Genomic DNA, 17,210 nt, shown 5'->3' on the forward strand with positions numbered 1-17,210 from the left:
ACAATTAAGCTTATACCTAAACCACCAAATACCGTACAAAGAAAGAAAACTTCAGAATAATTCTTCTCATTACTATCATTGCAAAAATACTCAATAAAATTCTTGCAAACTGAATCTGAGAGTACATCAATACAATCATACACCATGACGAAGTAGGGAAGAGCCTAAAACACATAGCACAGTGGAAATGTTCCTGAACAAAACAATGGTGTATGCTCTAAGATTAAGAATCAACAGATAGGACCTCAGAAAATTGCAAAGCTTCTGTAAGGCAAAGGACACTGTCAATAGGACAAGATGGCAATCAACCAATTGGGAAAAAGTCCTTAGAAATCTTACATGAAATAGAGGGATAATATCTAATATAACCAAAGAATTCAAGAACTTAGACCCTAGAGAAACAAATAATCAATTAACAATGGGGTATAGAGTTAAAAAATATTCTCACCTGAGCAATATAGAATGGCCAAGAAGCACTTAAGGAAATGTTCAACATCCTTAGTCATTAGGGAAATGCAATCAAAGTGAGGCTGAGTGGTTAAGATCAAAATCTCAAGTAACTGCACATGCTGGTGCTGATGTGGAGAAAGGGAAATATTCATTTGTTGCTGGTAGGATTGCAAAGTTTTATAACCCTTATGGAAATCAACCTAGTGGTTCCTCAGTAAATTGGAAATATTTCTACCTGAAAACTATACAACTTTTGGGAATATACCCAAAATGTGCTCCACAAGGACACATGTTCCACTATTTTTATAATACCTCTATTTGTAAGAGTCAGATGGTGGAAATGATTCAGATGTCCCTCATCTAACTAAAAATCGAAACAGAGAAATGGGGTTCAGTTGCAAAGTGGAATACTACTCAGCTATTAACAATAAGGACATCATGATTTTTTTCAGGCAAATGGATAGAACTAGAAATCCACCTGAGTTAGGTAACTCAGATCCCAAAGTACATGCATGACATGTACTTACTAATAAGTTGATATTAGCCAAAACTAAAGCATTACTGTGTTATAACTCACAGACCATATGAAACTAAACAGGAACATAGGCTCAAGTGTTGATAATTCAATCCAATTTATAACCTAGACCAAAATAATCAGAAGGTACATAGGAATAGAGGGATATATGTGGGAGAGAGGAAAATTGCAAAGCTTCTATAAGGCAAAGGACACTGTCAATATGACAAAATGGCAATCAAGTGATCGGGAAAAGATCTTTTTTGATCCTACATCCTGTAGAGGGCTAATGTATAATATACAGTAAAAAGTCAGGAAGTTTAATTTCATAGAGGCAAATAATCCTGTTAAAAATATGGTACTTGATAGGACCAAGTATTGAGAAAACAGGAGAGAAACCCAGAGAGCCAGGAGAATGAATGGGAAATAAACAGGTATTTTGGGGGATAGGGAGAACCTGCAGAAATTCCCAGAAACCTGGGATGTGAGATTCATAGGACTCAATGGGGATGATCTTAGGTGAAATTCCCAATAGTTCAGAGAGGGACCCTGAAAAAAATCACATCCAGTATATAGACATGGCCCTCAATTGAGACATCGGTTCACTCATAGAAGTTGAATTTTTTGACCTCGTATTTTTCCTGTATAAGGAAATGCAGGGACAAAAATGGGTCAGAGACCAAAGTAAAGGAACTGGCCAACTTGGAATCTTTCCTATGCACAGGCACCTGACCCTGACACTACTACTGATGTCATATTTTACTTCCATAGAGGAGACAGGCATGGCTGTCTCTGAGAGATTCTACCAGCAGCTGACTGAGACAGATGAATATTCTTACAGCCAATCCTTGGACTGAGGTCGGAGAACCCTATGGAATAGTTAGGGGTTGAAGGAACTGAAGGGAGTTAGTTGTAAGTCTGTAAGATGCTCACCATTTTCAACTAACCAGGAGTAATGGGAACAACCAGAGACTAAGACATCATCCAAAGAGCAATCATGGGCTGATCCATGATCCCAAAAATATGTGGAAGAGAATGACCTTAATCATGTAGAAACTTGAAACTGCAAGGGAAAGGGATGCTCTCAGGTGTGAAAAAAATGGTGTGTGATATGGGGTAAGGTGGTGGGGGTGTGGGTAGCTAAGTGAGGGGTGGGAAAACAGCCTTTCAGAGGAAAAAAGGAGGAAGGATATGTTGAAGAACTTGGTGGGGGGAGGTAAGATATGGGACGAAATTTGGAATGCATATAAATAAATTAATCTAAGAAAATAAAATTTAAAATAAATAACTCAGTAGCCCTCCTATATACAAATGATAAATGAGCTAAGAAAAAAATCTGAAAGGCAACAACTTTCTCAATAATAGTAAATAGCATAATGTACCTTTTTATAACTCTCCAAGCAACTGAAAGTCCTTTATTACAAGTACTTCAAGTCTTAGAAAAACAAGTTGAAGTAGATATCAGAAGATGGAAAGATCTCCCAATACCATGGAACAGTAGGATTTATATGGTAAAAATGGCCACCTTACCAAAAGAAATCTACAGATTCAACACAATTCCCATATGTAGTTCAATACATTTCCTTACACGCCTTTAAAGAACAATCCTCTATTTCATATGCAGAAAGCGAATGTCCGGATAGCTAAAACAATTCTATACAACAAACGAACTTGTGGAGGTTTCACAATTCCAGATTTCAAGCTGTACTAAAGAGCAATACTTCACATAGTATGGAACTAAGAACCAGAATTCTTGGTCAGTGTAATTAAATGTAGGAATGATAAGTAAACATTTTCAGCTATGAAAACTTGATTTTTGACAAAAAACTGAAAATTATAGAAAGGAAAAAAGAAATAGTACGAACTTCATGTATGTGTGTATATGAATGCAAATAGATCCATACCTATTACCCAGCACAAAATTCAAATTGAAGTTGTTCAAAGATCTCATAATAAATCTGAATACCCTAAATCTAATAGAAGAGAAAATCAGAAATATCCTTGAATAATTTGGTACAGGAGACAGATTTCTGCACAGAGCACAAACAGATCAGACACTAACAACAATAAAAAAAACAGATAGTTTATTCATGAAACTGAAAAGGTCCTATAAGGCAAAGGACACCTCCAAAAGTATAAAACCGCACCTAAAGAATGGGAAAATATCTTCCTCAATACTATATCCAACAAAATGCTGATATGATAAATATATAATAAACCCATAAAATGCATATCAAAAATCAAATTACACAAATAAAAATGAAGCGCAGAATTTTATCACTACTGCCCTGTAATACTTGAGGTCAGGGATGATAATTCACCCAGAAGTTCATTTATTGTTAAGGACAATTTACACTATGCTGGGATTTATGTTATTCCAAATGAATTTTCAAAATGCTCTAAGAATTGAGTTAGAATTTTGATGTGGATTACATTGAACCTCTAGATTGCTGTGGAAAAATGGCCATTTTTACTATATTAATCGTGCCAATACATGAGCATGGGGGGTCTTTTTATCTTCTGAGATCTTCTATTTCTTTCTTCAGAGACTTAAAGTTCTTGAGATACAGATCTTTCACTTACCTGGTTAGAGTCACACCAAGGTATTTTATGTTATTGTGACTATTGTTAATCCCCTTATTTCTTTTCAGTATGATACTTGGAGTAGAGGAAGGTTACTGATTTGTTTGAGTTAATATTATACCCAGGCATTTGATGAAGTTATTTAACAGGTTTAGTAGTTCTCGGTGGAACTTTTGGAGTAACTTAACTATACAATCATATCATCTGCAAATAGTGATATTTTGACTTCTTCCTTTCAAATTTGGATCCCTTTGCCCTCTCTTTGTTGTCTGTTTGCTCTGGCTAGGACTTTGAGTACTTTATTGAATAAGTAGGCAGAGAGTGGGCAGCCTTGCCTAGTCACTGATTTTAGTGTGATTGCTTCAAGTTTCCCTCGATTTAGTTTAATGCTGGCTACTATTTTGCTCTATATTGCTTTTACTATGTTAGGGTATGGGCCTTGAATTCTTAATCTTTCCAAGACTTCTATAATGAAAAGGTATTGAATTTTGTCAATTTTTTCTCAGCTTCTAATGAGACAGAGGTGTGATTTTCCCCCGTTGAGCTTGTTTATATTATTAGATTACGTTGATAGATTTCCTCATATTGAACCATCCCTGCATTCCTGGGATGAAGCCTACTTAATCATGATGATTGGTCATTTTCAAGTGTTCTTGGGTTCAATTGGGAAGAATTTTACTTAGTATCTCTGCATCTATATTCATAAGGGAAATTGGTCTGAAGTTTTTTTGTGGGGTGGGGTGGTTGTGTGGTTTAGATATTAAAGTAATTATGACTTCATTGAAGGGATTGTGTAATGATCCTCCTGTTTCTATTTTGTGGAATAGTTTGGACAGTATTAGTATTAGGTCTTCTATGAAGGTCTGATAGAAGATACTGATATTCTCCAGTATATCCATCTGGTCCTGGGACTTTCTTGGTTGGAGACTTTAATGACTGCTTCTTTTTCTGTAGGAGTTGTGGGACTCTTTGTATGGTTGATCTGATCCTGACTTAACTTTGGTACCAGTTATCTGTCTAGAAAATTATCCATTTCATTCTGATTTTCCTGTTTTTTCTGAGTGTAGGCTTTTGTAGTAGGATCTGACGATTTATTTAATTTCCTCAGATTCTGTTATTATGTCTCCCATTTCATTTCTTATTTTCTTAATTTGGATATTCTCTCTGTGCCCTCTCACTAGTTTGGCTAAGGGTTTATCTATCTTGTTCATTTTTTCAAAGAACCAGCTCCTGCTTTTGTTGATTCTTTGTATTGTTCCTTTTGTTTCTACTCAGTTGATTTCAGCAGGTTATTTCCTGCTTTCTACTCCACTTGGGTCTATCTGATTCTTTTTCTGCTAGAGCTTTTAGGTGTGCTTTCACACGGCTAATGTATGTTCTCTCCACTTTCTTTCTGGAAGCACTCAGATCTGTGATCTAAGAGGAAACTCTTAGCACTGTGTTCATTGTGTCCCATAATTTTGGGTATGTTGTGCCTTCATTTTCACTAAATTTTGAAAAGTAATTTTCTTCTTTATTTTTTCCTTGACCAAGTTATAATTGTGTAGAGCATTGTTAAATTTCCATGTGTACATGGACTCTCTCTTATTGTTGCTAGTGAAGACCAGCATTAGTCCATGGTGATCTGACAGGAGGCATGGAATTATTTCAATATATATGTATATGTTGAGGCCTGGATTATATGGTCAATTTTTGAGAAGGTACTATGAGGAGCTGAAAAGAAGGAACGTTATTTGGTTTTAGGATGAAATGTTCTATAAGTATCTGTTAAATCCATTCGGTTCTTAACTTCTGTTAGTTTCTCTACATCAATGTTTAGTTTCTGTTACCATGATCTGTCCTTGATGGAGTGTGGTACTGAAATCTCCTACCATTATTGTGTGAGGTGCAATGTGTGCTTTGAGATTGGGTAAGGTTTCTTTTATGAATGTAGGTGCCCTTGCATTTGGAGCATAGATATTCATGATTGAGAATTCATCTTGGTAGATATTCCCTTTATTAATATGGAATGTTCTTGCTTATCTTTTTGGATAACTTTTGGTTGAAAGTCAATTTTATTCAATATTAGAATGGCCATTCCAGCTTGTTCCTTGGGACCATTTGTTTGGGCATTGTTATCCAGACTTTTCCTCTGAAGTAGTGCTTGTCATTGTCACTGCAGTGTGTTTACTGTGTGCATCAAAATGCTGGGTCTTCTTTATCTATTCACTCTGTTAGTCTATGTCTTTTTATTGGGGAAATTGATCCACTAATATTAAGAGATGTTAAGGAATAATGATTGTTGATTGTTGTTTCCTTTTACTTTTGCTGTTAGAGGTGGAATTATGTTTGTTGTTTATGTCACTCTCTTTTTTCTTTTTGTTTTTGTTTTTGTTTGTTTGTTTTTTTGCAAGGAGATTACTTTCTTGGTTTTTCTAGGGCGTAGTTTCCCTCCTTGTGTTGCATTTTTATATCTATTATCCTTTATATGGTTGGATTTGTGGAAATATATCGTGTAAATATCTTCATTTCTCCCTCTATCCGTAATTGAGAGTTTTGTTGGATATATTTCCCTATGCCGGCATTTGTTTTCTCTTAGGGTCTGTATGACATCTGCCCAGGATCTGCTGGCTTTCATAATCTCTGTTGAAAAATAGTGTAATTCTGATAGGTCTGCCTTTATATGTTACTTGATCTGTTTCCCTTACTGCCCTTTTTTGTGCATTTGTTGTTTGACTCTTATGTGACAGGACGAATTTCTTTTCTTGTCCAATCTATTTGGAGTTTTGTAGGCTTCCTGTATGTTTAAGGGCATCTCTTTCTTTAGGTTAGTGAAATTTTCTTCTATAATTTTGTTGAAGATATTTACAGGCCCTTTATTTTTTCTCTTTTTTAAAATTTTTTATTGGATATTTCTTTATTTACATTTCAAATATTCTCTTTCCTGGTTTCCTGTCCTTAAGTCCCCTAACCCCTCCGCCTCCCCTTCTTCTATTAGGATTTTCCCCTCCCCATCCACATCCCCTTAACCACACCCCTCACACACACATTCCCTTACACTGGGGGCCCAACCTTGGGAAGACCAAGGGCTTCCCCTTCCATTTGTGCCCAACAAGGCCATTCTCTGCTACATATGCAGTTGGAGCCATGGGTCAATCCATGTTTAGTCTTTGGATACTGGTTTAATCCCTAGAAGCTCTGGTTGGTTGGCATTATTGTTCTTACTGGGTTGCAAGCCCCTTCAGCTCTTTCAATCCTTTCTCTAATTCCTCCAACAGTAATCCTGTTCTCAGTTCAGTAGTTCGCAGCTAGCATTCGCCTCTGTATTTGACGTGATCTGGCTGTGTCTCTCAGGAGACATCTATATCCGGGTCCTGTAAGCATGCACTTCTTTTTTTTTTTTTTTTTTTCTCCCCAACCTTTTTTTTCCTCCATCTTTATTAACTTGGTTATTTCTTATTTACATTTCAATTGTTATTCCCTTTCCTGGTTTCCCAGCCAACATCCCCCTATACCCTCCCCTCCCCTTGTCTATGGGTGTTCCCCTCCCCATCCTCTGTAGAGAGCTGTGATGTGCTGCGCCTCAAAGATGGCCCTGGTTTCTGCCTTCCACTCTCCCAATGGTGAGCGCTCCTTGCAGTAAACAAGTCCTTATTTGGCTATGTCTGCCTGGCCTGCTAGCATCCGCGTAGTGACAGATTATCTACATGACCCACGTGGCTTGCTAGGACTGGCCAGTACTAGCTCTTTAAGTGTGGTGCAGGGCGTTCCCCGGGGGGAGAGAGTCAGAAGAGATAGAAGTCAGAAGATTGTATCAAGGTTCCTGAGTAAAACTGCTTGAAGAAGATCTCCTGTGGTTGTGTCTTCCTTGCTTGTTAAGGTTGGGCACAGCAATCCTCCCCTCATTACCGACCTCCTCCTAACAATCATGTTCACTGGGGGTTCAGTCTTGGCAGGACCAAGGGCTTCCTCTTCTACTGGTGCTCTTACTAGACTATTCATTGCTACCTATGCAGTTGGAGCTCAGGGTCAGTCCATGTATAGTCTTTGGGTAGTGGTTTAGTCCCTGGAAGCTCTGGTTGGTTGGCATTGCTGTTCATATGGGTTCTGAAGCCCCTTCAAGCTCTTTCAGTCCTTTCTCTGATTCCTTCAACAGGCCCTTTAAGTTGGAAGTCTTCACTATCTTCTATACCTATTTTCCTTAGCTTTGTTCTTCTCATTGTATTTTTTATCTTCTCAAATTTTGGGTAGAAGCTTTTTGCATTTTACATCATCTTTGAAGGTTGTATTGTTGTTTTCTATGGTGTCCATTTCCCTTGAGATTCTCTTTTCTATCTCTTGTATTCTTGGTTATGCTTTTGTCTATGACTCTTGATCTCTTACCTAGTTTTTATTATTTTTTATTTTTTTTATCTCTATCCCTTAGTGATTTCTTGATTGTCTCTCTTTCCATTTTTAAATCCTGGGTAGTTTTGTTCAATTCTTTCATTTGTTTGGTTGTGTTTTCCTGTGATTCTTTGAGGGATTTTACCATTTCCTCTTTAAGGGCTTCTACTTGTTTATCTGAGTTGCCATGTATTTCATTAAGGGAGTTCTTTATGTATTACTTAAAGTCTGCTATTATCATCATTATAGGGACTTTTTAAAACCAAATCTTGCTTTTCCAGTGTGTTCTAGTATTTGCTTTGGTAGAAGAACTGGTCTCTAATGATACAAAGTAGTCTCAGTTTCTGTTGATTAGGTTCCTCTATTTGCATCTTGCTATCAGGTTTTCTCTCTTGTTAGCTTGTCTTGCTGTCTCCTACAGTGGCTTGAACTTCCTGTAAGCCTGTGTGTCAGCACTCCTGTAGACCTGTTTTCTTTCAGCTGTATCTGGGAACATACAGCTGCTCCTGGGTTTGTGTGTCTTGAAGCTTCCAGGGAGGTCTCTTGGAGCTGTAGAATTGGTTTTACCTCTGCTCCCAGGTGTGTCAGCACTCCAGGCAACTGGCTTTTGGCTCTTGGTGCAGGCAGAAACCAGGAGTGTCCTACCACTGACTGTTCCTCATGTGTCCCAGAGGGCACAGAGGTCACTAGGTGGGTTCTTCTTGGGTAAGAAATGTGGGCAGAAGTGGTGGTCTCCCCTGAGTTCTCCATGTTGTCTGCACTTCCAAGAGTCTAGCTCTGTCCCACACCAGATTTGGGTACAGAGAGCTTTGGAGCAGTTCAGTTGAAAGTCGGTTGGGAAACTTTTAATGACTGCTTCCATATCATTAGAAGTTATTGGACAGTTTAGAGGGTTTATCTGATTGTGATTTAATTTGGTACCCGGTATCTATCTTGAAAATTATCCATTTCTCCTATTTTTTTAGATTTGTTGAATATAAGCTTTGCAGTAGGATTTGATAATTTTTGGAATACCTTCAGTTTCTGATCTTATGTCTCTTTTCATTTCTGAATTTGTTAAATAGGATAATGGCTCTGTGCCCTCTGGTTAGTTTGGTTAAGTGTTAACCCCAATATTGATTTTTTCCACCAAACCAACTCACAGTTTTGTTGATTCTTGGTATAGTTCTCTTTGATTCTAATTGTTTGATTGCTGCCATGAGTTTGATTATTACCTACTATCTACTCCTCAGGATTATTTGCCTCTTTTTTTATTAAGTATTTAATTTATTAATGTTTCAAATGTTATTCCCTATCTTTTTTTGCCTCTGGAAACTCCCTATCCATCCACTCTCTGCTTGCTTCTATAAGAGTGCACCCCAACCCACCCACACACTCCCCCCTTCCTGGCATTACCCTACACTATTCCGAATGATTACATATTTTAATGGATATTTTATTTATTTACATTTCAAATGTAATCTCCCTTCCCAGTCTTCTCTCTGAAAACCTATCTCATCACCCCTCACACTGCTTCTAGGAAGGTGCTCACACACACTCGCCCACTCTCACCTACATGCATTTGCCTTCTCAAGTGGAGTAGACTCTGGATTGCTATTTTTTGCACTCTGTGCTCTATAATTTGTCTCCATAGTCCCATCCTTGAGTATTTTGTTCCTACTTCTAAAAAGGACTGAACCATGCACACTTTGGTCTTTCTTCTCCTTGAGCTTCATGTAGTCTGTGAACTGTATCTTGGATATTCCAAGCTTTTGGGTTAATATAAAATTATCAGTGAGTGCATACCATGTATGTTATTTTGTGACTTGGTTATGTCATTCAGGGTAATATTGTCTAAGTCTATAATTTGCCTAAGTATTTAATGTATTTAAACCTGATATACTGAAACTAATTGTCTAAGTCTATAATTTGCCTAAGTATTTAAGAGCTGAGTAAATTGTGAAATATACCACATTTTTTATATCCATTTCTTCATTGCAGGACATCTGGGTTCTTTCAAATTCCTGGCTATTATAAATAAGGCTGCTGTGAACATAGTGGAACAGTGTCCTGGTTGTATGTTGAAGAACCTTTGGAGAGTAAGGCCAGGAATGGAATAGCATGGCCCTCAGGTAGTACTATGTTCAATTTTCTGAGTAACTGCTAGACTATTTCCCCAGTGGTTGTACTAGTTTGCAATTGTACCAAAAATGGAGCAGTATTCCTCTTTCTCCATATCTTCTCCAACATCTGCTGTCATCTGAGATTTTGATCTTAGCCATTCTGAGTGATGTGAGGTAGAATCTCAGGTTTGTTTTGATTTGCATTTCCATGATGGTTAAGAATGTTGAACATTTCTTTAGATGCTTCTTGGCCATTTGATATTCTTCAGTTCAGAATTCTCTGTTTAGCCCTGTACCCCATTTTAAAGAGGATTCTCTGGAGTCTAACTTCTTAAGTTCTTCGTATATATTGGATTTTATTCCTCTTTCAGTTGTAGCATTGGTAAAAATATTTTCCCAATCTACTGGTTGCAGTTTCATCTTATTGACAGGGACTCTTGCCTTACTAAAGTTTTCTAGATGTTTTGGGGGTTCCATTAATTGATTCTTGATCTTAGAGCAGAAGCCATTAGTGAAATTGTCAGGAAATTTTGCCAGGTGCCCATATGTTTGTGGTTCTTCCCCACTTTCTCTTCTATTAGTTTCAGTATATCAGGTTTAATGTAGGAGTCCTTGATCCACTTGGACTTGAACTTTGTACAAGGAGATAAGAGTGGATCGATTTGCATCCTTCTACATGCTGACCTCCAGTTGAACCAGCACCATTTGTTGAAAGTGCTCTCTTTCTCACTGGATGGTTTTAGCTCCTTTGTCAAAGATCAACTCACCATTGCTATGTGGGTTCCTTTCTGGGTCTTCAATTCTATTCCATTGATCTACCTGCCAGTCTCTGTACCAATATAATGCAGTTTTAATTAATATTGCTGTGTAATACAGCTTGAGGTCAGGGATGGTGATTCCCTCAGAAAGTTCTATTATTCTTGAGAATAGGGTGTTTATTTCTGTCTTATCTTTTATTCCAAATTAATTTGTAAATTGCTCTTTCTAACTCTATGAAGAATTTAGTTGAAATTTTAATGGGAATGGCCATGAATGTCAACAGATTGCTTTTGGCAAGATTGCCATTTTTACTATATTAATCCTGACCATCCATGTGTCTTTTTATTCTAGAACATACAATAATTTTGTTAAACTGCTAGTGTATATGCTCTCCAATTTCTTTATGCAGACACTTTGAGCTGTGGTATTCTCTCTTGGCATTGCTTTCATAGGGTCCCATAAATTTGTCTTTGTTGTGCCCTCATTATCAATGAATTCTAAAATGTCTTTCTTCTTTTCTTCCCTGACAAAATTTTCATTGAGTAAAGAATTGTTTAGCTTCCATGTATATTTGGGCTTTTTCTACTTTTTCTTGTTATTGAAATCCAGACACTGTCTGAGGTGATCTGATAGAATTCATTGGATTATTCCAATCTTCATATATCATTTAAGCCTTGTTGTGTGACCAATTATATGACCATTTTAGTGAAGGAACCATGAGATGCTGGTAAGAAGCACTTTGTCTTAGGATGAAATGTTCTATAGATATCTGTTAAAAACCATTTGGTTCATAACTTCTGTTTGCTTCACTGTGTCTCTGTTTAGTTTCTGTTTCCATGATCTGTCCATTTGTGAGGCTAGAAGATTGACATCTCCCTCTACTATTACGAGATTCATTGTTCAACTTGAGCTTAATTAAAGTTACTTTTATGAATGTGAGTGACCTAGGATTTGTGGCATACATCTTTAGAATAGATTTTTCCTTTGTTGAGTATGAAGTGTACTTATTCATATTTTTATAGCTTTCATTGAAAGTCAACTTAATTTGATATTAAAATGACTACTCTTGCTAGTTTCTTGTGGCCATTTGCTTGGAATTTTTTTTCGAGCCTTTTATTCTGAGGTAATGTCTGTCTTTGTCACTAAGGTGCATTTCCTCTATGCAGCAAAATGCTGTGTTCTGTTTAAGTATCTAGTCTGTTAGTCTATGAAATTTTATTGATGAATTAAATGCACTGATGTTAAGAGGCCTTACGAATCAGTTATGGTTTCTTCCTGATTTTTTGTTGTTGTTTTTGTTTTGGTTGTTGCTGTTGTTTGCTATAGGTGGAATTATGTTTGTGTGGATATTTTCTTTTGTTTTTTTGAACGATGATTAATTTCTTGCTTTCTTTTGTGTGTAGTCGCCCCCACACCTTGTATTGGAGTTTTCCATCCTTTGTAGTACCACATTTGTGGAAAGATATTGTTTGAATTGGGTTTTGTAATGGAATATCTTGGTTTCTCCAGCTAAGGAAATTGAGAGTTTTGCTAAGTATAGTAGCCTGAACTGGCATTTTTATTCTCTTAGGGTCTGTATGACATCTGCTCTTGATCTGGTCAATGGCCCCTACTATACATGTAGCAGGTGACTTTCTTGTCAGGCCTCACTGTGAAAGGATGGACTTGATCCTACAGAAACTTGATGCCCTGTGAAGAGGGATGATACTGGAATAGGATATATATATACATATATATATATATATATACATATATATACATATATATGTAATATTTTTAAGTTTTCAATTGATCATTATTTCATGATTAATTAATTTTTACACTCCAGATTTTATTCCCCTCCCAGTCCACCCTCCCACTGCTCCACATATCATAGCTCCTCTCCACCCTCCCCACTCCGGTCAATACAAAGTTGCCCCCACCCCACCTATCCCACAAAACCTCTAAACTCCTTCAGACCTCTAGTCTCTTGAGGGTTAACTGCATCTTTTCTTATTGAACACAGACTTGTGAGTCCTCTGCTGTATATGTGTTGGAGGCCTCATATCAGTTGGTGTATGCTGCGTAGTTGGTGATCCAGTGTCTGAGAATTCTTGGAGTTCACATTAATAGAGACTGCTTTTCCTCCTACAGGGATGCTCTTCTCCTCAGCTTTATCTAGCTTTTCATTAAGTCAATCAGAGGTGTCAGCAGCTTCTGTCCATTGGTTTATTGCACAAATATGCATCTGACTGTTTCAGATCCTCCTTGGGTCTTTTGGAGGGCAGTCATGATAGGTCCCTTTTCTTAGCACCCCATAACCCCAGTAATGGTGTCAGATCTTGGGGCCTACCCCTTTGGGGTATTGTCTCAAGAGTGATATTGCTGGGTCTTTAGGTAGGTCTGTTTCTAATTTTCTGAGGATCCTCCAAATTTATTTCCAGAGTGGCTGTACCAGTTTGAAATCCTACCACCAACAAAGGAGTGTTCATCTTTCTCCACATCCTCACCAACACGTGTTGTGACCTGAGTTTTGATCTTAGCCATTCTAACTAGTGTAAGGTGGAATTTCAGGGTCATTTGATTTGTATTTCTATAATTACTAAGGACTTTGAACATTTTTCTCAACCACGCTTCTCAATTATTTGAAATTCCTCTGTTGTGAATTCTCAGTTTAGTTCTATACTCCATTTTTGATTGAGTTGTTTGTTTATTTTGATGGTTAGCTTCCTGAGTTCTTTATATATTTTGGATATTAGCCATATATTGTATGTGGGATTAGTGGAGAATTCTTTCCCAATCTTTAGGGTGCTAATTTGTCTTATTGACTATGTCTTTTGCCTTACAGAAACTTTCCACTTTCATGAGGTGCCATTTATCAATACTTGATCTTAGAGCATGAGCCTTTGGAGTTCTGTTTATGAAATTTTCCCCTGTACCAATGAGTTCAAGGCTCTTTCATAATTTGTCTTCTATTAGATTCAGTGTATCTGATTATATGTTGCGGTCCTTCATACACATGGACTTGAGCTTTGTTCATGGAAACAAATATGGATCTATTTTCATTTTTGTTTATGCAGCCACCCACTTAGACCAGCACCATTTATTTAAGATACTTTCTTTTTTCCATTATATATATTTTTTTTTACTTTTTTTTTTGGTCAAAGATCAAGTGTGTGTAAGTGTGATTTTACTTCTCAGTCTTCAATTCTATTCCATTGACTAACTTGTCTGTGTCTATACCAATACCATGCAGGATTTAGCATTATTCCTCTGTAGTAGTGCTTGAGGTCAAGGATGGTGATTCCATAGCCATTCTTTTATTGTTAAGAATTGTTTTTTTGCTATTCTGGGTGTTTTGCCATTCCAGATTAATTTGAGAATTGCTCTTTCCATGTTTTGAAGAATTATCTTGTGATTTTGACAGGGAATTGCATTGAATATGTAGATGGTCTTTGGTAGGATTGCCATTTTTAGCTATGTTAATTCTGCCAATCCATAAGCATGAGAAATCTCTGTTTTCCGAGATCTTTGATTTCTTTTTTCAGCGACTTGGAGTTCTTATCATAAAATTTTTTCACTTGTTTGGTTAGAGTTACTCCAAAACGTTTTATATTATCTGTGAGTATTATACGGGGAATTGTTTCCCTAATTTCTTTCTCAGCCTGTTTATCATTTGTAAAAAGAAGGCTACTGATTTATTTGAGCTAATTTTAAATCTGGCCACTTTGCTGAATTTGTTTACTAACTGAAGAAATTCTCTGGTAGAATTTTTGTGGTCGTTTATGTAGACTATTATATCATCTGCAAATATTGATATCTTTAATTCTTCTTGCCAATTTATATCCCCTTGAACTCATTTTGTCTTTTTTTTCCTAGCTAGCATTTGAATTCTATATTAAATAGATGTGGGGAAAGTCGGTATCCTTCTCTTGTCCATGATTTCCATGGGATTGTTTCAAGAATCTGTACATTTAATTTGATATTGGCTGTTGGTTTGCAGTAAATTGCTTTTATTGTGTTTAGGTATGGGTCTTGAATTCCTGGTCTCATCAATACTTTTAACACGAAGGGGTGTTGTATTTTCTCAAATGCTTTTTCTGCATCTATTAGATGATCATGTGATTTTTTTTTCTTTGTGGCTTTTTATATGGTGGATTACATTAATGGGTTTTCAAATATAGAACCAACCTTGCATTCCTGGAATGAAGCCTATTTGGCTTGGTGAATGATGATTTTGGTGTGTCCTTGGATGAGGTTTGCAAGAATTTTATTGAGTATTTTTACTTCAATATTCATAAGCGAGATTCTCTTTTCTTGTAGGGTCTTGGGTGGTTCAGATATGAGTAATTATGGTTTCACAGAACGAATTAGGTAGTGTTCCTTCTGCTTCGATGTTATGGAATACTTTAAGGAATATTGGTATCAGATCTTCTTTGAATGTGTGGTTCAATTCTGATCTAAATCCATCTGGCCATGGGCATTTTTTGGTTCAGAGGCTTTTAATAACTTCTTCAACTTCCTTTTGGGATATGGACCTGTTTGGAAAGTTTACCTGCTCTTGATTTAATTTTGGTATGTGTTATCTGTCTAGAAAACCATTCATTTCATCTAGATTTTACACTTTTGTTGAGTATAGGCTTTTGAAGTAAGATCTGTTGATTTTTTTTAAATTTCCTTCATTTCTGCTATGTCTTTTTTCATTTCTAATTTTTTTAATATGGATACTGTCTCTGGGACCTTTTGTTAGTTTGGCTAGGGGTTTAATCTATCTTGTTCTTTCTCTCAAATGATCAACTTTTGGTTTTGTTCATTCTTTATATTTTTCTCTTATTTTCTATTTGATTGTTTTCAGTCCTGAGTTTGACTATTTCCTGCCTTCTACTCCTCCAGGTTGAGGTTGCTTCTTTTGGCTCTAGAGCTCTCAAGTGTGCTGTTAAGTTGCTAGTGTAAGATCTCTCCAGTTTCTTTACCAATGCACTTCGTACTGTGAAGTTTTCTCTTAGCACTGCTTTCATTGTATTCCATAAATTTGAGTATTATATGTCAATATTATCATTAAATTCTGGGAAGTCTTTAATTACTTTCTTTCACCCTAGGCAAAATTACCATTGAGTAGACAGTTGTTCAGTTTCCATATGTAAGTGGGCTTTCTGTTGCTTTTGTTATTATTGAAGACAAGTGTTAAGCCATGGTGATCTGATAAGATGTATGGGTTTATTTCAATCTTTTTGTATTGGTTGAGGCCTGTTTTGTGACCAATTATATAGTGGATTTTGAGAAGATACCACGAGGTACTGAGGAGATGTATTCTTTTTTTTAGGGTGAAATGCACTGTGGATGTATGTCTCTTAAATGCATTTGGTTCATAACCTCTATTAGTTTCACTGTGTCTCTATTTAGTTGCAGTTTCAATGACCTATGCATTTGAGATACTGGGGTATTGAAGTATCCTAGTATTATATTGAGGGTTCAATGTGTGTTTAGAGCTTTAGTAGAGTTTGTTTTATGAATGTGGGTGCCCTTGCATTTGGGGCATGGTGTTTGGAATTGAGCCTTTCTCTTGGTGTATTTTCCCTTTGATGTATTTTAAGTTTTCTTCCTCATCATACTTGATAACTTTTGGTTGAAATTCTATTTTATTAGATATTAAGATGGCAACTCCAGCTTGTTTCTTGGGACCATTTGCTTGGAAGACCTTTTTCCATCCTTTTATTCTGAGAAAATGACTGTCTTTGTTAATGAGGTGTGTTCTTTGTATGCAGCAAAATGCTGGATCTTGTTTGTCTATAAGTATGTTAGCTTAAGTCTCTTTATAGATGAGTTGAGTCCATCAATATTGAGAAATATTAAAGACAGGTGAATATTGGTTCCTGTTATATTTGTTTTGTAGTTGTTTATGTGCTTGTGGTTTACTCCTTTTGTCTCTGTTGTGAAATGCTTAATATCTTGTCTTTTCTTTGTTGTAGGTATATTTTTTGTGTTGTAGTTTTCCTTCTAGAATACTCTGTAGGGCTGGATTGGTAGATAAATACTATTTATATTTGGTTTTGTCATGGATTTTGGTTTCTCCATCTATGTTGATCTAGAGTTCTGCTCTAGAGCCTGGACTGGTATTTGTGTTCTCTTAGAGTCTACATGACCTTTGACTAGGCTCTTCTTGCTATTCTACTCTCTGTTGAGAAGATTGGTGTAATTCTAATAAGTCTAAATTTATATATACTCATCTATTTTGCCTTGCAACTTTTACTATTGTTTCCTTGTTCTTTGCATGTAATGTTTTGATTATTATGTAATGAGAAGATTTTCTTTTCTGATCCCATTCGTTTGGTGTTCTATACACTTCTTGTACCTTTCTGGCCATCTCTTTCCTTAGCTTGGGAATGTTTTTTTCTCTGATTTTGTTGAAGACATTTTCAGGTCCTGTTAGTTATGTCTTAACATTACCAATTGAAGTC

Source organism: Rattus norvegicus, chromosome 7 (genome assembly GCF_036323735.1).
Source record: "Rattus norvegicus strain BN/NHsdMcwi chromosome 7, GRCr8, whole genome shotgun sequence".
NCBI classification, from domain to species: domain Eukaryota; kingdom Metazoa; phylum Chordata; class Mammalia; order Rodentia; family Muridae; genus Rattus; species Rattus norvegicus.